This window comes from Oncorhynchus keta, chromosome 28 (assembly GCF_023373465.1).
Source record: "Oncorhynchus keta strain PuntledgeMale-10-30-2019 chromosome 28, Oket_V2, whole genome shotgun sequence".
Taxonomy (NCBI): Eukaryota; Metazoa; Chordata; class Actinopteri; order Salmoniformes; family Salmonidae; genus Oncorhynchus; species Oncorhynchus keta.
In genome coordinates this window covers 16,302,435-16,320,207 of record NC_068448.1, presented here as the reverse complement: position 1 = coordinate 16,320,207, position 17,773 = coordinate 16,302,435, and positions in this window count along the sequence as shown.

Below are 17,773 nucleotides of genomic sequence, written 5' to 3'. Positions count from 1 at the left end.
CACTGATATGAAAATAGAAGGAAGACATGCAACCAAGTGCAAAGTCACTGCTATTCAACTACTTCATAAACTTTTCCAAAAGTTGTATCAGTTTGTACCTGCTCTTGTTAATGTTGTCGTGGTACCACAAACTCAGGTCTGGAATAGGAATGTTTGGGCTATCTAAAAGTCTGCATTGTTTTGTTGTGAACACGGTTATTTTTTTAAAATGTGTTTGATATAATCCCATGTCAATAAATGTTTGAAGAAAAACCCCTTTCTAAATGTTCTTGTGTATCTTATCATGCAACAAACTTGGTTTTACAGACATTACACTGAGGGGGGTGCAACTCAATATTAGGAATACGTTCCTAATGTTTAGTATATTTAGGCAATATGGTCCGAGGGGTTGTGGTGGGTTGTTTTTAGGCTAGATGCATTGAATATCTCCGCTAGCGCAGATGTGGGTTCTCTAATTTGACAGAGAGGTCTTTCAAACAATCGTATGTCACACCCACAAGTCTACACCAATCAAAACTGAAATGGGGCGGGTATCTTCTCAACTCAGGGTGTGCGGGGGAAAAAGGCGCAGTTGCTTTCGATAACTGGTTAGGTAACAACACGGTAAAACTCCTCGTTGTATCAACCAAAATGCTTTTAAAAAGTACTTTTCTTGTCCATTACATATTTTGGTTACATCAGAGGGCAACTGTACATTGACAGCGAATAAATAACTATTTTGCTACATCGAGGCTAACGAACGCTAAACAAATATGGCTACTAAAGCTTGCTGGCTAGCAAGACAACAACAAAGCTACAGTTCGCTGAATTTTCGGCAAAAAAAAAAGAGGCGGGCCTGTTCCATGTTGCACGTGATTGGGTTTATGCAGGATCCCTCATTAAGGTCCGGAACAGTCATTCTGATTCCCATGTAAAATAGCACTTTGAGGTACAAACAGCCATTTTTTAAAAAAGATTTACGGATAGAAATACTAAATTTAAGTAAAAAAAATTTCCCTCAGGCCTAACCATAAATTAAGGTAGTTAGCAATAAGGTTAGCAGTGTAGTTAAGGTTAGTTTTAAAATCACGTTTGAATAGAATTTGTAGAAATAGGAAGGGTTTATGACTGTGGCTTTGGTAACTAGCCATGACCCTGAGTGGGCGGGGAGCTTATATTCTTGTCTTGACTTTGAAACGCCAATGTCAAGAAACTTGGATGCAGTTAAATACATTTAAGAATCTGGTGATGCATAAAGCAACTCGAACCACATTTTAAATGGCATTTTATTATACATCTCCAATTTGGTATCTCGTGATGTGGTTCACAGCAGCAATGACATGACAACTCCCGCAGTATAGCTATATTAACCACGCCCCTCTGCAAACATGCCTTCTCTGATTGGTTACAAGGTGGTACTTATTTAAATTAAGTAAGGGAATATTACGTTACCGTTGGTGTATTAAAATGAGTGTTAGGGTGAAACACCCTATCATCTTAATAAACCCGCCTCCTGAATCCAAGAGTTTGACATGGGGAGGGGACCAGTAACTTTATGATTTTAACTTTTATCAATGTACAGTGTTCGCACTGTACATTGTGCTTGAGGTTCTTAAAGTACTTGGATTTGGCACTCTGAAATTCAAGTAATAGAATACCTTAAATCAGACATTTTCTCAAGTTGAATTCAAATGAGAGAATAGAAAATGATCAAATATGTTAATCCGAAAAATATTAGAAATGTATTGGTTTTACGAATACACTTCCAGGCAGACGACAGTTTCATTTTCTCACGTGTTTTGCGCACTGGCTGCCAGGCAAGCTCGCTCATTCTACCCACACTGCCACATACACCGAACCCAAACCGGCTGTGCACATGCGCCATCGTGCATACATTTATGCTGTCCCCTCACCCTGACTACACCGCTCGCGTCGCGTGCGCTGCAAAATAAATGTAGAAATCTATGTTATTCAATAGCCCTTATGCACATTCCATGATCGAACGTTCTAAACACACATCCTATCCGTTTGGCAATTTCTGGTCAGTCTAGTTGTTATCGACGATATAACGTTACTACCACTATGTCGCAGTTTTTTACTATGTGTCTTCAGGATTTGCCCCATTAATATTAATGATGTACATCGAATTGTTACATCAGCCTCCGAGACTCCAGCTAGCAAGAATGAAAAGGGGTTCAATATGTATATAGGAAGCTACATAGACAACTATGAAGGTGAGTACCAAGTCACTGATATAACGTTAGCTAGCTTCAATCATTAGCTAGCTAATTTAACTATTAACTGTAGCTAGCTAGTTACTTGGTAAAATGACGTAAGTTTGACAATCTACCTGAGAATGTGTATATTTTCGTTAGCTTGGTTAAGTTATGCTTGCTAACTATATTTGCTCGCTTAAAATAATTGTAATTCATTTACATTTACATTTAAGTCATTTAGCAGACGCTCTTATTCAGAGCGACTTACAAATTGGTGCATTCACCTTATGACATCCAGTGGAACAGCCACTTTACAATAGTGCATCTAAATCTTTTAAGGGGGGTCTTCTACACAGTATCTAACAAAGATACATTGACAGGGGAGATCACCGTGAGGGCTGCCTGCCACAGGTCCATGAGGTAGAGTGAGAAGCTGCACAGCATGAGAGTAGGGAAAGGTTATAGATAGCTTCTAGGGACCTTGTTTAACGTCTCCTGTGAGAAACTGTCATCATGGTTAAAATGTGTTGGAGACAGTGTCAACGTTTAATCTTATCAGTAGATCGATTTTAATGATGAGTCCCAATCCCAATTTAGAATTGCCCATTTAACAGGTTATTTGGTAAATCAAATGTATTTATATAGCCCTTCTTACATCAGCTGATATATCAAAGTGCTGTACAGAAACCCAGCCTAAAACCCCAAACAGCAAGCAATGCAGGTGTAGAAGCACTGTGGTGAGGAAAAACTCCCTTGAAAGGCCAAAACCTAGAGAGGAACTAGGCTATGAGGGGTGGCCAGTCCTCTTCTGGCTGTGCCGGGTGGAGATAACAGAACATGGCCAAGATGTTCTATTGTTCATAAATGACCAGCATGGTCAAATAATAATAATCACAGTAGTCGAGGGTGCAACAGGTCAGCACCTCAGGAGTAAATGTCAGTTGGCGTTTCATAGCCGATCATTAAGATTATCTCTACCGCTCCTGCTGTCTCTAGAGAGTTGAAAACAGCAGGTCTGGGACAGGTAACACATCCGGTGAACAGGTCAGGGTTCCATAGCCGCAGGCAGAACAGTTGAAACTGGAGCAGCAGCACGGCCAGGTGGACTGGGGACAGCAAGGAGTCATCATGCCAGGTTGTCCTGAGGCATGGTCCTAGGGCTCAGGTCCTCCGAGAGAAAGAAAGAGAGAATTAGAGCAGACCTACTTAAATTCACATAGGACACTGGATAAGACAGGTGAGGTACTCCAGATATAACAAACTAACCCTAGCCCCCAGACACAAACTACTGCAGCATAAATACTGGAGGCTGAGACAGGAGGGGTCAGGAGACACTGTGGCCCCATCCGATGATACCCCCAGACAGGGCAAACAGGAAGGATATAACCCCACCCACTTTGCCAAAGCACAGCCCCCACACCACTAGAGGGATATCTTCAACCACCAACTTACCATCCTGAGACAAGGCTGAGTATAGCCCACAAAGATCTCCGCCATGGCACAACCCAAGGGGGGGCGCCAACCCAGACAGGAAGATCACGTCAGTGACTCAACCCACTCAAGTGACTCACCCCTCCTAGGAACAGCATGAAAGAGCACCAGTAAGCCAGTGATTCAGCCCCTGTAATAGGGTTAGAGGCAGAGAATCCCAGTGGAGAGAGGGGAACCGGCCAGGCAGAGACAGCAAGGGCGGTTCGTTGCTCCAGAGTCTTTCCGTTCACCTTCACACTCCTGGGCCAGACTACACTCAATCATAGGACCCACTGAAGAGCTGAGTCTTCAGTAAAGACTTAAAGGTTGAGGCCGAGTCTGCGTCTCTCGCATGGGTAGGCAGACCATTCCAATAAAATGTAGCTCTAGAGGCGAAAGCCCTGCCTCCAGCTGTTTGCTTAGAAATTCTAGGGACAAATAGGAGGCCTGCGTCTTGTGACTGTAGCGTACATGTAGGTATGTACGGCAGGACCAAATCAGAAAGATGGGTAGGAACAAGCCCATGTAATGCTTTGTAGATTAGCAGTAAAACCTTGAAATCAGCCATTGCCTTAACAGGAAGCCAGTGTAGGGAGGCTAGCACTGGAGTAATATGATCACATTTTTCAGTCCAGATTCTAGCAGCCGTATTTAGCACTAACTGAAGTTTATTTAGTGCTTTATCCGGGTAGCCTGAAAGTAGAGCATTGCAGTAGTCTAACCTAGAAGTAACAAGCATGGCTTAATTTTTCTGCATCATTTTTGGACAGAAAGTTTCTGATTTTTGCAATGTTACGTAGATGGAAAAAAAGCTGTCCTTGAAACAGTCTTGATATGTTGGTCAAAAGAGCGATCAGGGTCCAGAGTAACGCCATCAGGATTAATTGTCAGATTCAACAGAAGATCTCTTTGTTTATTGGGACCTAGAACAAGCATCTCTGTTTCTTCCGAGTTTAAAAGTAGAAAGTTTGCAGCCATCCACTTCATTATGTATGAAACACAGGCTTCTAGCGAGGGCAATTTTGGGGCTTCACCATGTTTCATTGAAATGTACAGCTGTCTGTCATCCCCATAGCAGTGAAAGTTAACATTATGTTTTCGAATGACATCCCTAAGAGGTCAAATATATATTGAAAACAATTGTGGTCCTAAAACGGAACCTTGAGGAACACCGGAATTTACAGTTGATTTGTCAGAGGACAAACCATCCACAGAGACAAACTGATATCTTTCCGACAGATAAGATCTAAACCAGGCCAGAACTTGTCCATGTAGACCAATTTGGGTTTCCAATCTCTCCAAAAGAATGTGGTGATCGATGGTATCAAAAGCAGCACTAAAGATCTGTTGATGCAGTGTTTGGTAGTTTTGTTACTGAAACACAATGTATTCCTGTATAGTTAAATGAGCCCCTAGTTAAGAAGACTAGACACTTCTATATTTATTGTTATTCATTCTCACTTCAGTCTTTCATCACACTTATCTTCAGAGATGGTGTTAAAGCACTCCGTACTAGTGATAGTGGTTCAAAGCCACTTGCAGGAAGTGTTATGTGTATGCAGACCATGGAGATGAAGAGGGGGCTAGCCATGGAGCCAGTGGCTGTACAGGAGTACTGCACACTGAAGAATGTTAATTTCTTTCCGTGTGGCTTCGTAGTGCACCCAAATGCTCCGTGGTTAGGATCCTCTCCAGATGGAATCTAGAAAATAAACACGTACATTTACACTGGCTTGGCCCATGCTCTGACCAAAGGTCCGTTTTGATAGTTGACCAACAGGCACGCCACTGCAAATAATTGGTTGATGCTGCCTGAGATGGTCAGGGGGATGACTGTGTCAAACAGCTTGTGCTCCTTTACTCTGCAGATCATTCTTTCAACATGCACTCTCAGCCTGGCAATGGATTGGGTCTCCCTAACCTCATGCGCTGGCATCTGTGTACGTCTTGACAGAAAAGCTGTCCGGTAGACCTTGCACAGAACAATGTACGAGAAATCCCTTATTCACCATAATGGCCATGTCAGGGGTGAGTAAGGAAATAATTCCAGACTGCTTGAAGATCTCCTCGTCACTCACAGATTCAGCATACAACGATGACACAAAAGTGACAGCTCCATGTGGTGACATTCCCAACATGCCCTTAAAGGTACAGTGTGACTTGTAGGAAGAAAACACCTCACTCTGCAGTAGTAGTGAAGATGGTGTCTGGCAGCGGAGTTCAGTGCAGTCAATCACTATCTGGGTGTCTGGATAGTCCTTGAACTCAGGTGGCAGGTGGGCTTTTACGGTTTTCTTGGGGATCCATATCCGTGCTCATCCAAGCAGACCGTAGAGGAAGTTGGACCAAGAGATGATAATCCGGCTCACTGTCAATTGGTGGATGCTGAACCGATGGGCTAAATCCTTCTGCTTCAGACCCAGAAACAGATAAACAAGAAGAACTCGTCGATTGATGGCAGTGTCTGAACTTAAAGAAACCCATTTTAGTACAATAGTCCTTATATTCGGTCCATAACAAAAAGTAAATCATGTTTAACAATTACAGTAAGAACAAATAATATACTCAAGTATTTAATGAAGTTGTCCCTTAACGGTTTTCTTCGAGTAACACTTGTTTCAGATGGATTGGTGCTTGTGACCCTTATAAACTTGGTCTCTGCTGCCCGCTCAATCAAGTGCCAGAAGGTCATCAGGTGGGTGTAGCTTGCAAATCTAAAGATGAACCCAGTGTATTTGAATACCAAAAAAGCTCATTACTGTTATTGTCCATCTTCTCTAAGCACTAGACATGACCTAGCTGCTATTGTAGCCTCGTTTCTTGTTACTGCAATTCGTACTGTAATTCACAGCAGCTATCAACACAGCAGTGAATTTGTTTTCAATGTTCTGTTATTTAACATGGAAAGTGGACTAAGAACCAAATCTTATTTGAAGCAACGACCTGGGAGCATTTTTGGGGGTTAACTGAAAACTAATGTAAAGACAATATACATTCAATGTGCCTACTTAGGCTAAGATATGCTAGCCTAGTTTCAAATAACAATGAACATGTACTTAAAGGTAAGATGGACTTTGGGATAGTAATACTAATAATTAATAGTAAATAATAAACAATAGTAATGCTGGATAATAATAAACCATTACTGTACCGTGTAAAAACGTATATCCTCGTCAGAAGCAGCAAATTGCTGTAGACCAAAGCCGCGTTGGGTGGTCAGTTTCTCCAGCTTGGCTCGAAGCTCCTCAATTTCTCTTGTCCAGGGCTGCGGGTTCAGGGACTGCACAGTAATCATGGGTCTGGATCCCATCAGAGACTGCACAGTCCATAGGCAGCGCACCTTGTTCTTCATCCCCCTCAGTCGGAGCAGGAGGTTTCTGTCTTCTTTCCCAAACACCAGGTCTCTTTTTAATGTGCCTGTTCCACGCGAAGACAGTAGGAACAACACCCTTTTTAGGTATTGTCCCCCCCCAATTTTTCCCTCAACTAAGTCACTTTCGACAAAATGTGTTCTACACACCTTTGTGTGTTTGGTGACCATAAAGTTGTCAAAACGTACTGCCACCAACCACCTTTTTCTGAGCTCTACATTGACCGGGAAACAATGGAAGCTCACAATACCATTACATTTGGACCAGCAAGCTAGCTAAATAGGACAAATTAGCTAGGAAGTGCAAGCTAACTAGCTAAAATTGCCATAAATGTGTCATGCTTTTCGACCTGTCCCCAAATGAATGTAATTGGTTCAGTTTGTTTTTATATTTTAACCTGCATGTTGTGATCGTGTTTGGTGTAGGGGGACAAAATAAATGTTTGCACGATGGCGCATGTGCACAGCTGGTGTGGGTTCATTGTTAGCCAGGCAGGTACAGAACTGACTGATTAGGCGCCTCCAAACATCACATTGTTAGCTAAAATGCAGGGCAAATGCAGATTCAGTTCTGCCTTGCAGGATATTGATGTTTAGGAATGGCTTTGCCAGACCCATCCAGCGACGTAGTGGAGGGTAAATAGCATTTGCACTATTTTTTTAGAATCCTGTGTAGCTCAGTTGGTACAGCATGGCGCTTGCAATGCCAGGGCTGTGGGTTCGATTTCCACTGGGCACCAGTACTAAAATGTATGCAGTCACTACTGTACATCACTCTGGAGAAGAGTGTCTGCTAAATGACTAAAATGTACATTTGTGAAATGGCATTTACTTGCCTTTTTTATTTTAATTATCGTTTATCCACATATTATTGCCTTCCCAGTGTTGATCAACGCTCAGAAGGCTTCTTGATCTGAGTTCTAATCTCGCCTACCAATGCGAGTAGACCACGACATAGGCCAAGAGGTGAAACAAACTACTTCAAACCAGACTTTTAGTTGCAAATGGTAGAGACGCTGCTGACAGTGGGACTTTTTTTCACATCCCTCAACTCCTGCCGTGACAACAGACATCCCCCAAACAAAACCCCCCTGACTCTTGGAGAATGAGTATACAACTGGTAAATAGTCGCTGATATTTCAATCAGATGTCTAGCTAGCTAGGTAGCTCAAGGGCTGTATCACATCCGGCCGTAACGGGGAGTCTCATAGGGCGCGCACAATTGGCCCAGCATCATCCGGGTTTGGTTGGGGTAGGCCGTCACTGTAAATAAGAATTTCTTCTTCACTGACTTACATAGTTAGTCGGAAGTTTACATACACCTTAGCCAAATACATTAAACTCAAACTTTTCATCATTCCTGACAATTAATCCTAGTAAAAAATCCCTTAATTAGGTCAGTTAGGATCACCACTTTATTTTAAGAATGTGAAATGTAAGAATGATAGAAGAGGGATTTTATGTCAGCTCTTATTTCTTTCATCACAATCCCAGTGGGTCAGAAGTTTAAATACACTCAATTAGTATTTGGTAGCATTGCCTTTAAATTTGGGTCAAATGTTTCAGGTAGCCTTCCACAAGCTTCCCACAATAAGTTGGGTGAATTTTGGCCCATTCCACCTGATGTAACTGAGTCAGGTTTGTAGGCCTCCTTGCTCGCACACATTTTTTCAGTTTTGCCCACAATGTTTTTTATAGGATTGAGGTCAGGGCTTTGTGATAGCCATTCCAATACCTTGACTTTGTTGCCCTTAAGCCATTTTGCCACCCCCTTGCATCATGGTTGGGATGGTTTTCTTCGGCTTGCAAGTCTCCCCCTTTTTCCTCCAAACATAACGATCGTCATTATGGCCAAACCATTCTATTTTTGTTTCATCCCAGAGGACATTTCTCCAAAATGTATGATCTTTGTCTCCATGTGCAGTTGCAAACCGTAGTTTGGCTTTTTTTTATGGCGGTTTTGGAGCAGTGGCTTCTTCCTCGCTGAGTGGCTTTTCAGGTTATGTCGATGTAGGACTCGTTTTACTGTGGATATACAGTGGGGCAAAAAAGTATTTAGTCAGCCACCGATTGTGCAAGTTCTCCCACTTAAAAAGATGAGAGGCCTTCATCATAGGTACACTTCAACTATGACAGACAAAATGAGAAAAAAAATCCAGAAAATCACATTGTAGGATTTTTTATGAATTTATTTGCAAATTATGGTGGAAAATAAGTATTTGGTCACCTACAAACAAGCAAGATTTCTGGTTCTCACAGACCTGTAACTTCTTCTTTAAGAGGCTCCTCTGTTTGAACTTATCAGTATAAAAGCTCCTGTCCACAACCTCAAACAGTCACACTTTAAACTCCACTATGGCCAAGACCAAAGAGCTGTCAAAGGACACCAGAAACAAAATTGTAGACCTGCACCAGGCTAGGAAGACTGAATCTGCAATAGGTAAGCAGCTTGGTTTGAAGAAATCAACTGTGGGAGCAATTATTAGGAAATGGAAGACCACTGACAATCCCCCTCGATCTGGGGCTCCACGCAAGATTTCACCCTGTGGGGTCAAAATGATCACAAGAACGGTGAGCAAAAATCCCAGAACCACACGGGGGGACATAGTGAATTACCTGCAGAGAGCTGGGACCAAAGTAACAAAGCCTACCATCAGTGACACACTACGCCGCCAGGGACTCAAATCCTGCAGTGCCAGACGTGTCCCCCTGCTTAAGCCAGTACATGTCCAGGCCCGTCTGAAGTTTGCTAGAGAGCATTTGGATGATCCAGAAGAAGATTGGGAGAATGTAATATGGTCAGATGAAACCAAAATAGAACTTTTTGGTAAAAACTCAACTCATCGTGTTTGGAGGACAAAGAATGCTGAGTTGCATCCAAAGAACACCATACCTACTGTGAAGCATGGGGGTGGAAACATCATGCTTTGGGGCTGTTTTTCTGCAAAGGGACCAGGACGACTGATCCGTGTAAAGGAAAGAATGAATGGGGCCATGTATCGTGAGATTTTGAGTGAAAACCTCCTTCCATCAGCAAGGGCATTGAAGATGAAACGTGGCTGGATCTTTCAGCATGACAATGATCCCAAACACACCGCCCGGGCAATGAAGGAGTGGTTTCGTAAGAAGCATTTCAAGGTCCTGGAGTGGCCTAGCCAATCCCCAGATCTCAACCCCATAGAAAATCTTTGGAGGGAGTCCGTGTTGCCCAGCAACAGACCCAAAACATCACTGCTCTAGAGGAGATCTGCATAGAGGAATGGGCCAAAATACCAGCAACAGTGTGTGAAAACCTTGTGAAGACTTACAGAAAACGTTTGACCTCTGTCATTGCCAACAAAGGGTATATAACAAAGTATTGATATAAACTTTTGGTATTGACCAAATACTTATTTTCCACCATCATTTGCCAATAAATTCATTAAAAATCTTAAAATGTGATTTTCTGGATTTTTTTTCTCATTTTGTCCGTCATAGTTGAAGTGTACCTATGATAAATTACAGGCCTCTCTTATCTTTTTAAGTGGGAGAACTTGCACAATTGGTGGCTGACTAAATACTTTTTTTGCCCCACTGTAAATACTTTACCTGTTTCCTCCAGCATCTTCACGAGGTCCTTTGCTGTTGTTCTGGGATTGATTTGCACTGTTCGCACCAAAGTACGTTCATCTCTAGGACAAAGAACGCGCCTTTCTCCTGAGCTGTAAGACGGCTGCGTGGTCCCATGGTGTTTATACTTACATACTATTGTTTGGTGCCTTCAGGCGTTTGGAAATTGCTCCCAAGGATGAACCAGACTTTTAAAAAAATTCTGAGGTCTTGGCTGATTTATTTTGATTTTCCCATGATGTCAAGCAAAGAGGCACTGAGTTTGAAGGTAGGCCTTGAAATACATCCACAGGTACACCTCCAATTGACTCAGATGATGTCAATTAGCCTATCAGAAGCTTCTACAGTTGGCATTTTATTGTTTAAAGAAAGTGTTTATTTATAAAGTATTTTCTTTACTGCATTGTTGGTTAAGGGCTTGTAAGTAAAGCACTTCACTGTAAGGTCTACACGTGTATTCAGCGCATGTGACATAACGTTTGATTTGATGTCTTGTTTTGAGGTGTTTCGACTGATTTCACTTCTATGCTAGCGAACTTACTAACAATTTATTTGAGAGATGGGTGCTCATTGTGCAAATGTATATATGTTTTCAATAAACATTTGGAGACTAAATATAGTTTGTTAACAATCTAAGCCAACCCTGACTGTTTTGCCCCAATGTTCCGCATGCATCGGTTTTGTTGTTAAATAACCAACCCGTCTATAGCACCGTAAAACCACTCTGCTTGACCTTCCATGTACAATACAGTGCCAGTAGAGGGTACAGTGTGATATTTTGCTGCAGACTGCACAGATAGTTTGCCATATTTCGTGAATAACTTGTTAGCAAATGCATGTGAAACCTCTGTTCAATATGTATTTTGTGTTCAACTTGAAGCTGAAGTTTTTGTTTGAAGATTTTAATATTTTTTGCCCTGTTATTGTGTGTTCTCTCTACAGGTCCGTACAGTGAGATCCAACCAGAGGTGTGTCTTCTACGTGGAGGGGACCCACTGCTCTAACCATTTTATCCCAATGACACGACACTGCATCTCTCGTATCCGTCATAGTATGATCTATGATCCATCATGGGTTGATTTTAAAATGTGCACGAGTACAATAACTTACATGGACTTATGTAAGTTATTAATGCTCTTTGTGGCAAAACCTACAACATAAGCTTGGATGTTGCCATGTTAACCAGCCAGCCTCGCTACTTCTTGGACATTTGTGCCCTTCAAATTCTTACATGTGCTTGAACTGAAGAAGATGCACCTGCATTTTCACACTCCCTCTTATTGTAAACGTGGCCTTAAATCAAGTCTGGCAGCTTGTTGTAGCTGCAATCAAGTTGTAGAAACATCAAGGATGATCAATGGAAACAGGATGCACCTGAGCTCATTTTCGAGACTCATAGCAAAGGGTCACTTATGTAAATAAAGTATTTAAGTATGGTATCTTTTAAATAAATTTGCTAAAATATCTAAACCCGTTTTCGCTTTGTCACTATGGGGTATTGTGTGTAGATTGATACAACAGTAGTTTAATCAACTTTAGAATAAGGCTGTAATGTAACAAAATGTGTGGAAAAGTCAAGGGGTCTGAATACTTTCTGAATGCACTGTATAGTCACCAAGAGTAAGCTGAACATAATGACTGATGTAGCAAGTGATTCAGCTGTTGATTTAGCATGTTTTTCCAAGAATCAATAAACCCTGATTTAATTCAAAGTAAAGCTATTGTAAATGAGGTACAGAGTATCATTGTACAAAACCAATCAACCTTGTAAATAATTTGCACCTTCCCGCTTTTCATACAAGTACCCAAATACTGTTATTGTAGTGAGCTTGTGTGACGTAACGCTGGTAATCGCTGCATAAGTCTAAGTCATAGTGTAATTATATTAAGTTTATTGGTATGTGGTAATTGTAGTAACCCTGATAATCTCCATGTTATGTGTTACTAACTGGTAGATGTTTGTTTCTGTTTAACTTCTTAATGCCATATGCATCTATGGAAATGCAATAACATCCTATAGACTTAATATCCTAGATCTAATAGTCACGGTCTGATGGTGTTTTCCACAAAGATGCAATCTAATACTTTATTTAATTACATGTTTATCCTTGACCATAAGACTAAGACATCTACAAGGACAGTAACCAGGTACTGTTTAACATGTGTCCGGGGCTAAAAGATGTTCTGTGTGATAGGCCGATCCACATGGGCCAGTCTGAGGAGCCTCGCTGCCCCCTGCATCTCTGCCTGCCGCCCCCCATGTACCAGCCTGAACAGCAGACAGCCCTGGCCCCAGAGCAGCTAGATGCAGTACTACCCAGAGACATGTACCTGAGTGCTGCAGCGTTACAGCCCAGGGAGAGCCTGCCGCTAGAGCTCAGCGACGTACGTAAAGTCTGACTCCCACCAAGTTTCCTGCTCTTATGATATATCCATAATATAATGATTAACCCATGGCTAATATACCCAGATTTTTTTTCAACTGATTTTCACCCCAAATATTAATTTACTCTCCCTAATCAAGTCTGGCAGCTTGTTATAGCTGTTCAGATCCAAACCGGGACAACGTTAACCTCTTCCCATGGTCTGCTGGTTTTCCCCCTTATTAACAAAGGGGATAGTCAATTCAGTTGGAAGGAATAAACGCCTCTATTCCTCAAATGTTCACCCCCAAACTGTCTAAGATGTTGCGTGTTTTGACTCCCATGTTTTAAGTGTTATACACTCTGGTGGGGAATGCGCATGAGTGCAACTGCACTGAAAATGCAAACCTCTGCTCAAAGCTACTTCCTGCCTTTGCAACACAGCTGTCTAACGTGCTGACCACACTGCGAGCATTGAATAACATGTATGTGTACATTCTGTTTTACAATTTTATCCAAACTGCTCGCGCATCAATTAGCATCTGCGTAGCCAGGCACTAATATATTACTTGGTTCTATTTTTTATATTTGTGCGCTGCAAGTTCGTCCTCTCCCATCTCCTCATTGGGTTTTAGGAGCATATACCCGCGTGGGGGATTCAAAGATGAACTGAGGTCCACATTCAAGTCCAGTTGGTGGTGGTAATGCACCTTTAAAGTTAGTTGCCAACTGCCATATAAAGTCCACAGAAGAAGACTGAAGGAGGAGAGATTACTAGAAACTAACTAGGTTTCCCCTTTAATCTGTCAATTTAAATGTCAGAGTAGGGAACACGCTTTTTTTGTGACTCAAAAGGTGTCAAAATTCTACAAAGATCCAGAAAATAACAACCTAATGTTTATATTCCAGGACAAATTAGATAACAACAGCAAGCTAGCTAGCTAAATGTGCATGACCTTTCCTCAAATTAATCTAGTTGGTTCAGACTTCGTTTTGATATTTCAACCTGCGTGTCCTGATCGCGTCTGGTGTGGATGGACAAAATCAACATGCCCAGTCTAGTCAGCATGTAAGAATGTGTTAATAAATTAACCATGACCGTCTCCAGGATTTGCACATGATTTCTCGCTTGATTTCCTAGGATGCCAGACAAAACCCTATATAAAAGTTCAGGCTTTTTTTAAGGCATGAATACAAACTTAAATGATGGGTCTTTGATACCAAAATAGCTTCTAAAATACTTTGATACTAAAATAACACTTTGCTACACACACCTCCTAGAACAGCGTTAACAAGGCTTACAGTTTGGTTGTACATTCTCACAAAAATCTGCCTTTTACTTTCCCTGCAGCCTATTTAGCTGTATTAATCTACTTTGAGGAATATAAACTTCTTGCAGCATATGTCCTCCCCCCCATCTGTTAATTTCCTATTGGACACCCGACTACATCCAGGTCCTATGTCCATTCTGACATGTCACACAGCCTTGGCCCTGGAGAACCAGGCTATCAGGGCCATTGCTGAGGCCCCAAAGGACTTCCTGACCGGGGCTGAGCTGGACACCTCAGGACACGACGACTCGGCTGACATGGAGCTCTGTGAGAGAGAGATGGTCTATAGAGGACCAGGTGAGATGTCATGTTTAATTCTTGATAGTGATTGTGGACCAGTAGCCTTGTGAACCAGCCAGACCTGTCTATAGCTCACTCTTGTTAAATGGAATGGGGAGCGCAAAAATCAGGCTGGTCCTACGTGGCTAGTGGACCAGAGCCCTATATAGGTGTTTGTCTACCATTTTATTATGGTACTCTTCATTAACCCTCTTTAGCTGCAGCACTGTCAAAGCTGTTAAATTATACATTGACATTTTAGTCATTTAGCAGACGCTCTTGTCCAGAGCGACTTACAGGAGCAATTAGGGTTGGGTTAAATTCGGAAGACACATTTCAGTTGAATGCATTCAATTGTACAACTGACTAGGTTATCCCCCTTTCCCAAGTAGGGTTAAGTGCCTTGCTGAAGGGCACATCAACAGAATTTTCACCTAGTTGGCTCGGTGATTCGAACCAGGGACCCTACGGTTACTGGCCCAACACTCTTAACTGCTAGGCTACCAGCGCAACAATAATTGTACATTGTAAAAGTAACCGTACTCCATAGAACAGTACATTGCTCTTAGTCATAGTCTTAGTTACTGTACAGTGCATTCAGAAAATTTCAGAGTTTTTTCCACAGCCTTATTCTAAAATTGATTAAGTAGTATTTTCCCCCCTCAATCTACACTACCTGAATGACAAGGCAAAAACAGATTTTTCTAAATTTGATCTAATGTATAAAATAAATGGAAACATGACATTGACATAAGTATTCATACCCTTTTCTCAGTACTTTGTTGAAACGTCTTTGGCAGCGATTACAGCCTCGAGTCTTGGGTATGTGGCCACAAGCTTGAGACACCTGTATTTGGGGAGATTCTCCTCTGCAGAATCTCTCAAGTTCTTGTCAGGTTGGATGGGGAGTGTCGCTGTACTGCTATTTTCAGGTCTCTCCAGAGATGTTTGATCGGGTTCAAGTCCGGGCTCTGACTGGGCCACTAAGGACATTCAGAGGCTTGTCCTGAAGCCACTCCTGTGTTGTTCTGGCTGTGTGCTTAGGGTCGTTGTCCTGTTGGAAGGTGAATTTTCGCCCCAGTCTGAGGTCCTGAGTCTCCCAGTCCCTACCTCCGATAAAAAATATCCACAGCAGGATGCTGCCACCACCTTGCTTCACCTCCAGACATGATGCTTGGCATTCAGGGCAAGAGTTCAATCTTGGTTTCATCAGGCCAGAGAGTCTTGTTTCTCATGGTCTGAGAGTCCTTTTGGTGCCTTTTGGCAAACTCCAAGCGGGCTGTTGTCTTTTACTGAGGATTGGCATCCGTCTGGCCACTCTAACATAAAGGCCTGATTGGTGGAGTGCTGCATAGATGGTTGTCCTTCTGGAACTCTGGAGCTCTGTCAGTGACCATCAGGTTCTTGGTCACCTCCCTGACCAAGGCCCTTCTCCCTTGATTGCTCCGTTTGGCCAGCTCTATGAAGAGTCTTTGGAACCACAAACTTCTTCCATTTAAAAGTGTGTTCTTCGACCTTCAATGCTGCAGAAATATTTTGGTACCCTTCCCCAGATTTGTGCCTCGAAACAATCTTGTCTCAGAGGTCTACGGACAATTCCTTCAACCTAATGGCTTGGTTTTTGCTCTGACATGCACTGTCATCTGTGGGACCTTAGACAGGTGTGTGTGCCTTTCCAAATCATGCCCAATCAATTGAATTTACCACAGGTGGACTCCCATCAAGCTGTAGAAACATCAAGGATGATCAATGGAAACCGGATGCATCTGAGCTCAATATGGAGTCTTAAATATTCTGAATACTTATGTAAATAAGATACACTACCTGTCAAAAGTTTTAGATCACCTACTCATTCAAGGGATTTTCTTTATTTGACTATTTTCTACATTGTAGAGTAATAGAAGACATCAAAACTATGAAATAACACATAAAATCAAGTGTTAAACGAAATCAAAATACATTTTAGATTTGAGAATTCAAATAGCCACCCTTTGCCTTTGACAGCTTTGCACACTCTTGGCATTCCCTCAACCAGCTTCAACTGGAATGCTTTTCCAACAGCCTTGAAGGAGTTCCCACGTATGTGGAGCACTTGTTGGCTGCTTTTCCTTCACTCTGCGCTCAGAATCATCCCAAACCATCTCAATTGGGTTGAGGTCGGGGGGATTGTGGAGGCCAGGTCACCTGATGCAGCACTCCATCACTCTCCTTGGTCAAATAGCCCTTACACAGCCTGGAGGTGTGTTGGGTCATTGTCCTGTTGGAAAAACAAATGATAGTCCCACTAAGCCCAAACCAGATGGGATGGCGTATCGCTGCAGAATGCTGTGGTAGCCATGCTGGTTAAGTGTGCCTTGAATTCTAAATAAATCATAGACAGTGTCACCAGAAAAGTACCCCCACACCATAACACCACCTCCTCCATGCTTTACGGTGGAAAATAAAAGTGCGGAGATCATCCGTTTACCCACACCACGTCTCACGAAGACACGGCAATTGGAACCATAAATCTCTAATTTGGATCATCGGAACAAAGGACAAATTGAAGCAAATGTCCATTGCTTGTGCAAGTCTCTTCTAATTGGTGTACTTTTAGTAGTGGTTTCTATGCAGCAACTCGACCATGAAGGCCTGACTCCGTCTCCTCTGAACAGTTGATGTTGATGTCTGTTACTTGAACTCTGAAGCATTTATTTGGGCTGCAATTTCTGAGGCTGGCAAGTCTAATGACAGCAGAGGTAACTCTGGGTCTTCCATTCCTGTGGCGGTCCAGTTTCATCATAGCGCTTGATGTTGTTTTTTTTGCGACTGCACTTGAAGAACTTTCTTAAAGTAATGGACTGTCATTTCTCTTTGCTTATTTGAGCTGCTTTTGTCATAATATGGATTTGGACTTTTACCAAATAGGGCAGTCTTCTGTATATCCCCCCTATCTTGTCACAACACAACTGATTGGCTCAAACTCATTAAGAAGGAAATCAATTCTACAAATGAACTTTTAACCAGGCACACCTGTTATTTGAAATAGATTCCAGGTGACTACCTCATTAAGCTGGTTGAGAGAATGCTAAGAGTGTGACAGCTTTGCAAAGGCATAGGGTGGCTGTTTGAAGAATCTCAAATATAAAGTATGTTTTGATTTAACTTTTTTTTTTG